Source organism: Lissotriton helveticus, chromosome 1_1 (assembly GCF_964261635.1).
Source record: "Lissotriton helveticus chromosome 1_1, aLisHel1.1, whole genome shotgun sequence".
In the NCBI taxonomy this organism is placed as follows: Eukaryota; Metazoa; Chordata; class Amphibia; order Caudata; family Salamandridae; genus Lissotriton; species Lissotriton helveticus.
Window position 1 is genome coordinate 49,753,224 of NC_136057.1, and position 17,067 is coordinate 49,770,290.

Genomic DNA, 17,067 nt, shown 5'->3' on the forward strand with positions numbered 1-17,067 from the left:
CAGCCCTGTGGCTGATTGATGTGGAGGGCATAGACAAGAGCAAAGACCGGAACCACTCACTACCGGTAGTGTGCAATTTTGGTTGGCGCTCTAGTTGCTACACGCCCCTTGACAACTATTTTAATCCAATATGGCGCGTGACCGCAGCGGACGCGTGCAGCGGGCGTGCCGGCGGTGTGCCGAATGGTGCGCCAAAGGCAAACCCGTCTGCCCCCGTCCCCGCCAGTATGTCGCCTCTCGCCAGAAACGCTGGCCAAAATCTGCCAGGTAGCTGTCTTTACTCCAGAGAGGTTTTATTAAATCTGCGTTCTTCATCTCACCATTGTAGCTTTCCCCCACTTCATCCCCTGAGTGGCCCGTCATGCTGTCCGTGCGGCACGTTTGTACTTTCTAAACCTATGCCTTTATCCGTATCTCCTGTCATACCCCCCTCAACATGGGCTAAAAATACTGCAGTTAAATGTTTGGTCATTAGCTAAACACCATGCAGAAATATACGACCTTATCATTGATGAAACTCCTGATATTTTCTTTCTGACCGAGACTTGGCTTAGTGATGATATGACGAATGCACTGAATCTGGCGCTACCCCCTGAATACTCGATTTCTTTGGTGAACAGAGCGACTAGGGGAGGCGGTATCGCTGTGATTACCAGGTCTAGCTACTCCTGTCTTTTTGATAAAGTTAATATGGAGGGAGGTGAATGTGCTCACTTTAGTATCTCTGTGAGCACTCATTTTACCCTTTCCGGTCTATTAATATATAGGCCTCCCAGACCTGCCTCCGGTTTTAACAATGCTCTCTTAGAGACAGTTGGAGCATTTGCTGTGGAATGGGCTAATTTTAGCATTTTTGGCGATCTTAACCTCCACTTTGATCTGGATCAGGATCAGACTATTTGCACTATGCTTGCTGATTTAGCCGCATTTCAGCTCCATCCAATAGTTAAAAGCCCTACACATAAAAGAGGCCATATTTACCAACATTGAGATGGCCACAGCGACTACCCCTACTCCTATGGCCTGGTCCGACCATCTCCTAGTCGAAATGACCACTCCCACATCTACATCTTCACACAACAATACTCAACGTTCGGTATATAAAAGACTGTGGCGTAAGTTTCAACTTGAAGATTTCCACGCACTTTTAGGGGCGGACCCTTTAGGCCTTTTTAGTAATGTTGAGACAGGATATGACTCATTTTGTGCCTGGATCACCCGGGCTCTTGACACTCTTATCCCGGCAACCTGGATTAAGGGTCGCACGCAGGATTCTAACCCCTGGTATAGTGACACCTTGACTCCTCTGAAGAAGGCATGTAAAAGGTATGAGCGCGAGTGGAGGAAAGACTATACTCCTGGAAAAAAAGCTTACTATCTAGCCCATGGGTACTCACAAACTTTCTCTCGGGGCCAAATTTACAGTTTGGTTTGTGTCCGAGGGCCGCATCGGTGGGGGGGCATGGTCAGTGGGGGAGGGGGAGGGGCTAGAGCAACAACATAAAACTGACCATGAGGTTGATCATAGGTCCCTGCAGCGGATGCCTTCGTCCACTGAGCCGTCCCGGCATACACACATCTCTCTCGGTCTCCCTCCCTCTCTCTAGCTCTCTCTCCCTCTCACCCTCCCTCTCTCCCGTCTTCCTCTGTCTCACTCCGACTGTCTCACTCCCTCTCACTCACTCCCTCTCTCTCACTCCCTCTCCGTCCCCCTCCCTTTCCCTCCCTCTCACTCACTCTCTGTCTCACCCCCTTTCCCTCCCTTTCCCTCCCTCTCCGTCTCCTTCCCTTTCCCTCCCTCTCACTCCCTCTCTGTCTCCATCTCACTCCCTCTCCCTCCCTGTCCGTCTCACTCCCTCTCTCTCCCTCTCCCTCCCTCTCCCACTCATTCACTCTCACTCTCTCCCGCTCTCTCACTCGCTCACTCCCTCCCACTCACTCCCTCCCATTCACTCCCTCCCTCTCACTCTCACTCACACTCACTCACTCTCACTCACTCACTCACTCACTCACTCACTCCCTCCCTCCCTCCCACTCACTCCCTCCCTCCCACTCACTCCCTCCCTCCCACTCACTCCCTCCCTCCCACTCACTCCATCCCTCTCACTCATTCTATCCCTTTCACTCACTCCATCCCTCTCACTCACTCCATCCCTCTCACTCACTCCATCCCTCTCACTCACTCCATCCCTCTCACTCACTCACTCCATCCCTCTCACTCACTCCATCCCTCTCACTCACTCACTCCATCCCTCTCACTCACTCACTCCATCCCTCTCACTCACTCACTCCATCCCTCTCACTCACTCCCTCCCTCTCACTCCCTCCCTCTCACTCACTCCCTCCCTCTCACTCACTCCCTCCCTCTCACTCACTCATTCTCTCTCACTCACTCACTCCCTCTCACTCACTCCCACTCACTCATTCTCACTCCCTCTCACTCTCTGTCACTCTCTCACTCCCTCTCCTTCCTTCCCTCCCTCCCTCTCTCTCTCCCCCTCCCTCTCTCTCTCCCCCTCCCTCCCTCTCACTTCCTCCCTCCCTCTCACTCCCTCCCACTCCCTCCCTCTCACTCACTCACTCACTCCCTCTCACTCACTCACTCCCTCTCACTCACTCACTCCCTCTCTCTCACTCACTCACTCCCTCTCACTCACTCACTCACTCCCTCTCACTCACTCACTCACTCCCTCCCACTCACTCCCTCCCACTCACTCCCTCTCACTCACTCCCTCCCTCCCTCCCTCTCACTCACTTCATCCCTCTCACTCACTCCCGCTCACTTACTCAACTCATTTACTCACTCACTCCCACTAACTCCCTCTCCCTCTCTCACTCCCTCTCCCTCACTCACTCCCACTCACTCACTCCCACTCATTTACTCATTCTCTCTCACTCCCTCTCAGTCACTCACTCCCTCTCAGTCACTCACTCCCTCTCCCTCACTCCCTCTCACTCCCTCACTCACTCCCTCCCTCTCACTCCTTCCCTCCCTCCCTCTCACTCACTCACTCCCACTCTCTCTCTCCCTCACCGTCCCCCTCCCCCTCCCTTTCCCTCCCACTCCCTCTGTCACCTCACCCTGCCTGTGCGCCAGCCGGGGCACACACACACTCACAGCCGCACCCGAGCACTTCACAGGTCATCAAAAGACCATTTGCATGTTAATGATGCCTTTGTATTTCACCTCTCCTTAGGCCCCTGCAGCTTTACTCTCGCCATTCCTACGATCGCCCGCCGGCAGCCCCCACAAAGCAGCAAGAGTCTCGGCAGCCCCCACAAAGCAGCAAGAGTCTCTCTCGCTGCTGCAGACACTTTAAAAAAAAACTCGGGAAACACAGGTATGATGTCTCGGGGTCCGCGGGCCGCCAGGGAAGGCTTGCCGGGCCGCCACAGGCCCGCGGGCCGTACTATGAGTACCCCTGATCTAGCCGAACTTAAAACATATCATAGAGCTGTAGGCAGGGCTCGAGCGGAGTGCTATGCTTCTGAGATTAAATTGAGCTCCAACCTCGCTAAAGTCATCTTCAAAATTCTCAAAGATCTCAGTGCCAAAAAATCTCCAGCGCCTATTCCTACGTCAGAACCTCAATGTGAAGAATTGGCCTCCTTCTTCGTGGAGAAAATACGGGCTATTTATCAATCTTTTCCTTCCATGACTATGCCCGGTCCATCTCTTTTCATTAGACCAGCCCTAGCCTCTAATCTGACGGCTATCTCAGAGATTTCCTGGGAAGAATTTAGCAAATTGACTGTGAAAATTAAGTCCGGCTCTCTGGCCGACCCACTCAAACCTGCTCATTTCAGAGAATCCTCTCTGCCCTGCATGGCTCCGCTACACCAGCTGATTAATGCCTCTTTCTCATCCGCAATTGTTCCGGTGAAATGGAAACAGTCGTGGGTCTCTCCCATCCTTAAAAAACCTAGTTTAGACCCTATGAAGCCTGAAAATTACAGGCCTATCTATTTTCTTCATTGGGTAGCGAAGGTGGCAGAATCACATGTTAGTACTATACTCACCAACGTCCTGAGCTCTAATAACATTCTGGACGAAACGCAACATGGTTTCCGTGCCGGTCATAGTAAGGACACCACTCTCTTGGCCATGACGGAACACCTGCGGATTATCCTTGACCATGGTCAAACGGCGGCACTGATCCTGTTAGATCTCAGTGCCGCCTTTGACACTGTATCCCACAAGGTTCTGCTCCACCGTCTTGAGGAGGCAGGGATCACTGATCTGGCCCTTACTTGGTTCAGATCCTTTCTGACCGAGAGGTCCTTTCGTGTTTCCACCCCTCCTTTCCTATCTCAGGTACATCTTATTGAGCAGGACGTCCCCCAAGGCTCGGCATTGAGCCCCACATTGTTTAAACTTTATGTTCAGCCGCTAGCTGATGTCGCCAGACAATGGGACCTCACCATCATCTCATATGCTGACGACACGCAGCTAGTGGTTGCCCTAACTGAAGGATCGGCCCCAAATGTCTCCAGGTTTAAAAGCGGCCTTATTGCCGTGGCAGACTGGATGACATCTAACTGTCTGCAACTAAATGCAAACAAGACAGAGGTGCTACTGGTTGGAAAAAACGTAGACCTATGGGGCGATCACTGGTGGCCCAATGCTCTGGGTAAAGCCCCAGAACCCAAAACAGAAGTCAAAAACTTGGGGGTGTGGCTGGACTCCGCCCTTAGTTTTTGCTTACATACAAAAAAAGTTGCTGCTACATGCTTTGGCATTTTACGAGGTCTAAGACCTATTTTAAAGTAATTTGACTCATCTACAAGACAGCTGATAGTCCAGTCCACGGTTCTTTCCCGATTGGACTACGCTTGTTCCTTGCTTGTGGGAGCCAATCAAGCTGAGATCTTTCTGATGCAGCGCACTCAAAATGCGGGTTTGTTTTGAAACCCAGTGAAAAGTGCACGGTGCTAGTAAGTTCTCTTGCTAGTACTTCATAGTATCCCCACTGGATAGCCAGCCTGTGCCACACGGCACCAGGGAGAATCTCCCCATGCTCTGTATTTTTCCTCCCAACCATAGTCCTGTCAGCACCTCCATCCTTCAGGGTAATGAGATTCCTCCCTTGGAGGATAACTAACAACACAGACCCCATGATATTTAAATGGATGCACCTAGGGACATCTGTGTCCCCTTCCAAAATGGTGATTGCTGCTAGATTGTGCCCAACAGGGGCACATTACCCAAGTTAACAACTCACTATAATGGGTGCTGCTGGGACACGTCTGTCACCTGACAGTTCTTTAGTGAATGCCCCCTCAGTGTGACCCCTGTAGCAAGTTATCCTTTTGAGCTTGAAAGGATGTTCTTTTCCTTTTGTACTGACTTGAAACCCAATTCCTTTTTGCCTGCGTCCTATCCATGGGAATGTTATCGGTTCCTACGTATTAAGTAGGACTGTGTATTCTGGACAACATAAGCATCAAAATATGGGAACTTGGTTCACGAGTATCATCGGGAATTGTTGGCCTGGTTCCTAACTAGCTCCCAGTGCCCCATCTGAACCCCCTAAACTCACTAGGATACCAGATGGTATCAGCGACCACGAACATGACCCCTTTTGTACTCCCCAAGGGAAACATGGAAACAGACCTAGCCTTTTGTTGTTTACTTTTGCATGCCCAAGGTAAACACAAGAAAGATACAAATTGTCTTTTCAAACATTTATTGAAACAATCGTATTCTTGTGTAAAAAGAGTGTGCTGCAATTATCAGGCAAAACAAACAAAGCAGTGTAACCAGCATTACAAGAATGGTTAAAAGACAAAGATGTAAAGCTTTCCCTTTTGGGTCCACTTTGGTTCTCCCTTAGTGTTGCATTTTAGGCTGTCTCGGCTCGCTCTGCATAGCCACATATAACACATTTGTGTTATTAGTTTGAGACTATGCTATACATGTTTGTTATTCAGGGACTATTCTTCGGATTTCGTCTTCATATTTCACACAAGGTGCTTGGGATACATAACAACGTAGTGTACTGTTTTCTTTGCTCGTCCAGCAACAGCTCCTTACATTTAGACATAACAAGGTCGCATAACTGCAACTCCAGCACAATAGTTTTATGATATAAACGGTGTTCCGTCCCCTTGGGGGCAGAGAGGAGAATTCCGGCTGAGAGGACTGTTCTGGAATGACAGCAGTGCCCGATATGCAGCCCTGCTTAAACTAACTTTACACTCATGAGGCGGACCATCTTACTACTTACACTAGGTATGGGGTCTTGGGCCAATCCCAGAGATCGCAAATGTATCCCTATGCTCACATAGTAAGGGTAGAACTAGACACATATATAATTTGCCATGCTTGGGATGTTGGTCCTATACAATCAGATTAGTAATTCTAATAACTTTTAGTTGCATCTGTCTAATGATTGCAGCACATTTGCTTCATAATAGAATATGATCATTCCAATAAATGTATTTTAAACATTTGTTGTGTCTTTCTTGTGTTTAGAATGGGCAAGCATGAGTGACTAAGTGAGTAACAAAAGGGGAGGATCCGTTTCCACAGTGCCCTTGGGGATAGAGGGTCGCGTTTGAGCTTGCTGAAATCACCTGTTACTCTGGAAAGATTAGGCGTTCAGGTGAGGCACTGTGAGCTGCCAGGATTGGGCCGACAAGTACAGACGTTGTAGAGAGACTCAGTCCCTAAACTTTGATGTCCTGTTGTCCTAACAAACAGTTCTGCGTTACCAACGGAATCAGTGCAACAAGTTCACCATTGTAACCTTACTGTGTGGCTATATGATTATATTATTCTACTCCTACCTAACACTATGTATACGATTGCTAGCATAGTGGGAGTACCCTTTGTCAGATACCTTGGGTTAACCTAAACTGCCATACCTGACTAAGATGTATCACAAAGCCAGCCTGTGTAGAATGGTTAGCCTCCTTTTTTTGCATGAGTCTTTGTGTGTGTGTTAAAGGCAAATACAATTCTGTTGTGTTTAAACAGTTCTAAGGCACTCAGTTTGATTTTAAAACCTGCAATTTCCACTCAATTCCATATTCGTTCTCAGTTGACTTTGTCCATGCTGTAAGAGAGAAGTGCGATTAAGTGTAACATAGAATGCATAAGATACAATATTATTTAAAGATTATATATGATTTGGCCATGCTGTCATGCCATTGTCCACAACAGCCAATGCATTTTCCAAGATAATCCTGTCAATTTATATTAATCTTAAGCTTTCAGCGACGTCCACAGTTCATTGTAAGTGGTGTAGATGAATCTTTTAATATGTGGTGACCTAGGACCCAACAAGAAATCTTGTAAATCCATGTAATCAGAAAGTAAATATAGATGTTCCTTAACCCTTTCCACGCGGGGCTAATTCCCCCGCGGTGGAGCTGTGCTTATGACGAGCTGAGCTCATCATGACTCCGCCCACTCCTTTAGAACGCCCGCACAGGCGGGGAATTAGCCCCGCATGGGCCGGCAGCGGCAGTCATGAAGAGCTCAGCTCGTCATGGGCACAGCTCCACTGTGCCTCGTGACGAGCTGAGCTCGTCATGAGCATGCAAGGGTTTAACTGCAGATAATATGGAATGTTGTAACCATTGCTGTGTTTAAGCAGGTTCTGTCAGGTGCACCGTGCTCTTCGGGATCCGGCTGATGTTCTTATAGGTCCACCTCCAGACCTCGCCAAACTCTGCTTGAATATACCCAGAGCTTAGAGGTGATCAGGTGAGGGAAAAAAGGGGTAGGGAAGGTGTTGCGTGGGATTAGGAAACCTGAAAGACAAGAGACAACCCATTACTAAGGTGTTTACATCCTCCCTGCTCTATATATATTCTCACTAGCGTTGTTTCACTTAGCTTGATTATCTTGCTGTGGGGACTAGTAACCTTCTCTCCGAACGGCCTCTCCTAACGTGGAACAACCTGGCGGATAGCCTATAAAACACAAGCAGACATTAGTTCTCTGATCAGCCACTCAAGTCACCCTCAACCGTCTGGACTCCCCTTCCTCATACATACCCAGTTTCATTTCCCATACAGCTGAAAAGGAATGGCCAAATACCCCCCACAGGAGCAGGTATCCCCGATATCAAAGGCGGAGTAATCCAAAGCATGCTGTTCTGTTCACTCCACAGAATTAATCGTGCTCCTCAGAAAGCTAGCACCGTAACACAACAGTAAGGGACCAAAAGTAATAATATAAATAGTTCCAGTGACGTGGTATTCCCCATACAGCCGTCCTTGTCCAAAGCACCAAAAAACAACTCTACAGTACCTCTGGGCTCCTACGCGGTCTTGGACTCCCCGTATTCCTTTGAGGCTCCTATACCTCCGCAGACATGGCAAATCTGCACGGGTCCTCGGCACTCAATACAGTGGTGTAAGGCAGATTGTAGGACAAAAACAACAAGGTCCAGGAATGAGATCCAGCGGCCGCTGAACCTCGAACATCAGTTCCCCAACGAGGAAACAGTTCCTCCACGGTAGAATTTCTCCTTGTTTGCAGCCGCGAACAAACAAAGGTCTCACCCCTTCAGCATCGCGTATAGGACGAGACAGCGCAACCACTGTGCTCCATGAAACCAACAGCTAGGGTCCGTGTCTTCAGCAGAGCTGTCTGCGAAGCACCACAGAACTCCTGAAAGCAGGGGGCAGCTGCTCCGCTCTGGTACAGACTACAAAATCAAATACAACCCGACTTCTGGGTTTGAGGAGTCTATATAGATCCGCCTACCTAGAGCAAGGTCTTCTGGGACTGGTAGTTCTATCAATGCATTGCAGGCGCGATACCGCTTCAGATCCTGACAGAACGCCCTCCTCCCAAGCACCTCCTAGAACCCGGCTTCCCGGGATGGCGAGCATAAAACAATCGCACCGCCCTAGGGGCATGCACCCCGGAGCTGGGTTCCCACGAGTCATCCTCCGAGGTGTACCCCTTTTCTTTTCTTTTTGAAGTTTGCAGAGGAACAACAAAAATGGTGCATTCATAGTCATACAGTACAATACATAGTCAGAACCTCCTCCTGGCCTCCCATCAGGTAGGCTTCTGCCCAGGCCACTCCACGGAGTCAGTGATCATCGCAGTCCTGGACGAACTTAAAGGTAAAGCAGACATCAACCTTCCCCAGGCCTTGGTCCTCCTCGATTTGTCCGCTGCGTTTGACACGGTTGATCATTCTATTCGTCTTGGCTGTGTCAGCGCAGCGGGCATCCGGGGCGCCGCCTTCTCCTGGCTTGCGTCCTTTCTTTAGGGCAGAACCCAAGCGGTCAATCTATCTGGCTTCTCGGCCCCTCCCCGCTTGGTCACCTGTGGGGTCCCCCAAGGTTCCTCACTTTCTCCTCTCCTTTTCAATCTGTATATCTACCCTCTTATTATCTCTCTTCTTGAGCTGGGGGTCTCTGTATATAACTATGCGGATGACCTCCAGCTTGTTTTTGATCTTTCTTCGCCCTCTGTGTCACTTCCTAAGTTCTGTTGTACCTTAGTTTTTATATCTGAATGGATGAGCTCCAATCACTTGAAGCTCAACCCGGACAAGACGGAGCTTGTCCTCACGGGTGGTCCCTCTAATCCCTGGTCCGCGGTTTATTGGGCCCCCTCCTTTGGCTCCCCCCCTTTCACCGGTCTCTTCTGTCCGGACCTTGGGCATCAAGGTCAGCCATGATCTGACTATGCATGCCCAAGTTAGCTCCGTAGTGTCCTCTAGTTTCTTGTCCCTTCGCCTCATCCGGAAGATTTCCCGGTACTTCTCGACGGATGCTCTTAAAACCATAGTCATGGCCCTTATCATCTCTCGCCTCGACTATGGGAACGGCCTGTACGTGGGCATACCCGCCTACGAAACTCGCCGTCTCCAGGCCATTCAAAATCAGGCCGCCCGTCTCATTCTTCGCCTTCCCAAATCTTGCCACATCACCCTTGCACTTAATTCTCTTCATTGGCTTCCTGGGCAGTCCAGATCTATTTTCAAACTGGCCTGCCTGGCCTTCCGTGCTCACACCCATTCTGCTCCACTCTTTATTGGGTCTCTCATCACTCCTCACGCCCCCAGCCGCACCCTCCGCTCTTCCTCCCTTTCTCTTCTCCATGTCCCCCGTTTCCGTAAATCCAAAACGGGAGGCACCCGATTCTCGGTTTTGGCCCCCCAGATCTGGAATAGTCTCCCTCTGTTCATTCGCTCTATTCCTATCAACACCCATTTCCGCAAAGCTCTTAAAACTTTTCTGTTTTCTCAAGCATTCCCCTGCTAGCTCTCCCGCGCCCCCCTCATGAGTCTGGTCCAACCCTTCAGCGCCAGGAAGCCACTTGGCCGCAGTGCGCTTAATCAAGTTCTTTTTCAAATTTCAAAATGTTTCTGGACCAACAGTAAGATACAAATTACATGTCAATATAAACCATGGAGCCACTGGAACATGCCTTCATTCGTGGATCAATGTCCAAGTTACAATGCAGGGGCCAAATATCAATGATAATTACTCAGTAATACAATTGTCTCGGGTTAACCTAGAACAGCGCCCTGCCCCTTCGCCAACACGAGAGGGGACCACAGGGATAACAATCAGTCAAATCGACCCGTGCCTTGCAGGCCAGGTAGAGCGCTCTGTAGTATATTGTCAGTCAGCCAAATTCAGGACTGCAATTCCCCCCTGGCTCCCGCATGTTAAAAAAACATTAGTGCTGATGTTCAGAGGGCCTCTCATTCGGACACCCAATATGCGAGGAAGGTGGCATGCCTGCATTGTGGGGGTCATCATTCTCTAACAGATAACACTTCAATGGGGCCCAGATATCGGCCGGCCTAGAAGAAACCGGCAGTAGTTCAGAATATGTAGCAATCTGTTCCTGACAGTATGTGAGATCGTGTAACCAGTTCTTAAATTTAGGGGCTCTGCCTCTTCCCCAGCTGCAAGCTACCCTTCTCTTAGCTACCAAAATAAACTTACGGTGTGCCGGCGGTATCGTCTCCACATACCCTAATAGAGCGATTATTGGAGAGGGCGCCATGTCTGTATGTATCATCTTGGACACCGCAACGAATACCTGACGCCAGTAATCTTGCACTCCTCCACATTCCCATGCCAAACGTAGGAAGTCCGCCCCGGGGGCATTGCATCTATCGCAGGTGTCGGAGTCTCGCAGGTGAAATCTATGCATACGGACTGGGGTATAATAGAGTCTATGTATACATTTGTAATGTATAATTCCTAATCTGCTGCTTGATGAAACACGTTCAGTTTGTTGTAAACAGAATTCCCATTGTTTGTTACCCCTCTGCTAACACTATATACTCCAGTACCCCTCTAGTGCCGCTCTGCTAGCCCTCTAGTACACCTCTACCCCTCTACATATCTTCTACCCTTCTATCCAGCTACTGCCCCTCTAACACTCTACACTTCTACACCTGTTGTACACCTCTAATACCCCTCTACTATACATAGCCCTCTAATGCCACTGTTCTACCCCTTTACTACCTCTCTACAAATCATCTAACTGTCTATACTTATATCGATCTAATAACCCTCGACCCCTCTAACCCTATACCTTTCTACACCTATTCTACCCCTCTACTACCCATCTACTACCTCTCTACCCCTCTTCTTTCCATCTTCTACACCTATACCACTCTTATACCTATTTAGCCATCTTCTATCCCTCTACACCTCTTATAGCTTACTAGCCCTGTTCTAGCCATCTACTAGCCTTCTACACGTATAACCCTCTACTACCACTCTAAACCTCTAATACTCCTTTACTACCCCTTTTCTAAACATAAGTCCATCTTGCCCTCTTTCACCCCTTTAGCCCTATACTAACCCTCTACTATCCCTCTATTAACACTACAACCCTCTTCGACTCCTATAACCCTCTGCCCTTCTATCCATCTATCTAGCTACACCTCTAACCCCCTAACATCCCTCTACTACCCGCTAAACTTTTACAACACTACTCAGTTACTACCCCTCTTCTTCCCTGCTAACACTCTAATAACAACTAACCTTGTACTACACCTCTAAACCTCTAATAACACTCTTAATACCCTTAACCCCTCTACCCCTCTTCTACTCTTCTACACATTTACTTTTTACAACTCTACTAACACCTCTAGCCCTTTACTACAGCTTTAATACCCATCTAACCCTTTTCTAACCCTATATGCCTCTAGCATTCTACACATCTAACCTTGTACCCCTCTACCCCTATACCAGCCCTCTAATATCCCTATCCTACACCTCTTATTCTATTCTACCCCTATAACCCTCTACATTTTTAGCCATCTACACATCTATCCTTTTTGCACCCCTTTAATATCTATCTACCGATCTTCATTACATCTTCTACCACTCTACCACTCTTCTACCTCTATACCCCTATCTATCATTTTACCCTTCTCATAACACTCTACTACCCATCAAATACCCTTCCACACCTTTAATATCACTCTAATAACTCTCAACTACCCCAGTGCAAACTTTATTATACCTATTTTATAATACTGTACCACTCTGCTAACAGTTTTAAGCTTTACCCCAGTACCCTTATAGTGCAACTCTTCTTCACCTATACTACCTCTCTACACCACATATACCTTATAAACGTCTATTAATCTACTACTCCTCTACACCTCTACTACCCCTGTACACATGTACCCCTCTACACATATACTACCACTCTATCATTCTAACCCTCTTCTAACCCTCTACTACACCTACATCCTTATACCTCTCTACTACCCCTCAACTACCCCTCAAAAACATTTCCATCCCTCTATTCACCCTCTATTACCCCTGTACTAACGTTTTTATACTCCTATCCTACTCCTTTATCCCTCTGCTCTCACTCTAGTCCTCTACCCTAGTGCCCCTCTAGTGCCCCTCTTCTACAGCTTTACTACCCCACAACATCTCATCTACCGTTCAGGCCTTCTATCCGTCTACTAACCCTTTACACATAGACTACCTCTATAGCCTGTACTATTCTACACCTATTACACCCCTCTACTAGCTCTCTAATAACCCTCTACACCTCTTCTTTCACTATTCTACCCCTCTGCCATTCTTCGACCTCTATACCCTTCTTCTATCCCTCTACACCTCCTATAGCCTACTAGGCCTCTTCTACCCATCTACTACCCTTCTACACCAATATCCCTCTACTACACCTATACAACTCTACTACCCTCTATCCTTCTACACCTCTTCTACCCCTCTACTACACGTCTATTCTTCTACCCATCTACTTCCCCTCAGCTACACCACAACTACCCAGCTAAACATTTACTATCCCTCTACTAACCCTGTACTAACCTTCTTCTACTCCACTTATAATCCGATACCCCTCTGCTACCACTCTAACACTCTACCCCAGTACCCCTCTAGTGCCCCTCTGCTACCCCTATACTACCCCTCTACACCTCTTCAACCCTTCTATACATCTATTGCTCCTCTAACACTCTACTTTTCTAGATCTAATCTACACATCTACTAACCCTCTACTATACCTACCCTTCTACTCCTTTACTATCTTTCTATACCTCATCTACACTGTTATCCTTATATCCATCAAGCACCCCTCTACCCCTGAACCCTTCTACACCTATTATACCCCTCTAATACCCCTCTACTACCCCTTTGCCTCTTCTATACATGTAACACTCTTATACCTCTCTACCCATCTTCTATCCCTCTACACCTCTTATAGATTACTACCCCTGTTCTACCCATCTACTACCCTTCTACACTTATACCCCTCCACCTCTCTAATACACCACTACTACCACTCTGCCCCTCTAATACTCCTCTACTAACCCTTTTCTAAACCCAAATCCATCTATCCCTCTTTTACCCCTTTAACCCTATACTAACACTCTACTATCCCTCTACTAACACTATAACCCTCTTCTATCCATATAACCCTCTACCCTTCTATCCATCTACCTAGCTACACATCTACACCGCATTCAGCCCTCTACTACCCCTCTAACCTTTTCCAACACTACCCCTTTACTACCCCTCTTCTTGTAGCCTACCTCTGTAATACCCATCTTCCGTTGTACTACAACTATACACCTCTACTAACCCTTTTCTTCCCCTCAACCTCTCTAAAACTCTTCTACTCACCACTCTACCCCTCTAATACTCCTCTACTAACCCTTTTCTAAACCTACATCCATCTAGCCCTCTTGTACCCCTTTAGCTCTATACTAACACTCTACTATCCCTCTACTAACACTATAACCCTCTACCCTTCAATCCATCTACCTAGCTACACATCTACACCTCGAACCTCCCTCTACTACCCATAAAACCTTTTCCAACCCTACCCCTTTACTATGCCTCTTCTTGTAGCCTACCACTGTAAGACCCATATTCCCTTATACTACACCTCTAAACATCTAACACTCTTCTTTCCCTCAACCCCTCTAAACCTCTTCTACTCGTATACACATTTACCCCTCTATAACCTCTCTAACCCTTTACTACCCTTCAAATACCCCTCTAACCCTCTTCTAGCCCTATATGCCTTTATCCTTATACCCAACTAACATTATAACACTATACCACTGTAATACCCCTCTACTATCCCTCTAATACTCTTCTACCCCTATAACCCTCTACCTTTTTACATATCTACACATCAACACCTGTAGCACCCCTCTACTATCCCTCTTCTTTACCACTTCTACCCCTCTAACACTCTTCTACCTCTCTTTTATCCCTCTACACCTCTTCTAAACCACGAACTCTCTTCAACCCCTCTACTATCCTTATATACTTCTATCCCAATACCCCTCTACATCTTTACTACCCCTCTATTCTTTAAAAAACTCTTCAAACCCTCTTCTATACCTATTTTCTTCAAACACACCTCCTAACACTCTACTAGCACTCAAATAACCTTCAACACCTTTAATAGCCCTCTAATAACCCTGTGCTACCTTTCTTCTACGTCTTTTCTAATACTATACCCCTCTGCTACCACTCTTTACCTGTACCACAATAGCCCTATAATGGTCCTCTTCTACCCCTCGACTACACCACATATACCCTTCTATCCATCTACTACCCTTCTACCCCTCTAATACCCCTCTACACATGTACCACTCTACACATCTACTACCCCTTGATCCTTCTAACCCTCTACTACACCTCTATCCTTATATCCATCTCCTACCACTCTACTATACCCTCAACTAGCATTTTACATCTTTTCTATCCCTATATTAAACCTCTACTTCCCCTGTACTAACATTTGTATACTCTCCTACTCCGTTACCCCTCTGCTCTCACTCTACACCTCAACCCTAGTACCCCTCTTCTACTTCTTTACTACCCCTCTACAATTCATCTAGCCTTCTAGCCTTCTATCAATGTACTACCCCTCTACCCATGTATTACCCTTCTACCCCTGTACCATTGTACACCTATTATACACCTCTAAATACCTATACCCCTTTTTCTACTATTCCACCCCTCTACCACTCTTCTACCTCTATACCCCTCTTATATCCCAACTACCATTGTACACCTTTTCTATACATATATTAACCCTCTATCACCCCTCTACTAACATATTTATACTCTCCTACTCCTTTACCCCTCTGCTCTCACTCTACACCTCCACCCTAGTACCCCTCTACTGCCCCTCTTCTACCACTTCACTACTCCTCTACACCTCATCTAGCCTTCTAGCCTTCTATCCATCTACTACCCCTCCTCATGTACTACCCCTCTACCGCTGTACCCTAGTAGACCTATTATACCCCTCGAAAAACCCTATGCCCCTTTTCTTTCACTATTCTACCCCTCTAACACTCTTCTACCTCGATAACCCTCTTCTACATATTTTATAGCCTACTAGCCCTCTTCTACCCCTTTACTACCCCACTACCCCTCAACTACCCTTCTGCATCTTTTCTATCCCTCTATTAACCCTCTACTGCTCCTGTACTAACGCTTTTATAGCCCTCTCCTACTCCTCTGCCCTTCTGCTACTACTATACCCCTCTACCCTAGTACCCCTCTAGTGCCTCTCTTCTAACCCTCTACTACCCCTCTACACCTCATCTAATCTTATATCCTTCAATCCATCTAATACTCCTCTAACCACCTACTACCCCTCTATCCCTGCAACATTATAATCCAATTATACCCCTCTACTACCCCTCTACTAGCCATCTATCCCTCTTTTTCATTATTCTACCTCTCTACCACTCTTCCACCTCTAGCCCCCTATTCTATCCCTCTACACCTCTTATGGCCTAATAGCCCTCTTCTACCTGTCTATTACCATTCTACACTTCTACCACAACACTCCTCAACTACACCTCTACTATTCCTCTATCCTTCATCCCCTCTTATACTCCTGTACTACACCTCTATCCTGCTACACATATCCTACCCCTGTACTACACCTCAAATACCCTTCTACACATTTACTATCCCTCTACTAACACTACTACCCCTCCACTAAAATTCTTCTACTTCACTTACAGTCCTATACCCCTCTATTACCTCTTGAACACTTTACCTTTGTCCATCTATTCTATACCTCTACTACACTTCTACTACTTTTCTTCTACCCCTAAAGCTATCTGCCACCCCTCTAACTCTCTGCTACCTCTCATCCCTTCTACTACCCCTCTACACCACTACTACCCCTCTAACCTTCTACTATCCTACTAACCCCCTTCTACACCACGACTAACCCTCTAACATTCTACCCCACTACCCCTCTACTACTCCTCTACCCCACTTCTATCCCTCTAACCCTCTTCTAACCGTATACTACCCTTCTACCCCACTACCCCTCTACTACCCCTCTATCCTTCTACCCCTCTACTACCCCTCTAAAACTCCTCTACCCTACTTCTATCCCTCTAACCCTCTTCTACCCGTATACTACCCTTCGACCCCACTGCCCCTCTACTACCCCTCTACCCCTCTACCACCCCTCTATCCTTCTACCCCTCTACTACCCCTCTACAACTCCTCTACCCTACTTCTATCCCTCTAACCCTCTTCTACCCGTATACTACCCTTCTACCCCACTGCCCCTCTACTACCCCTCTATCCTTCTACCCC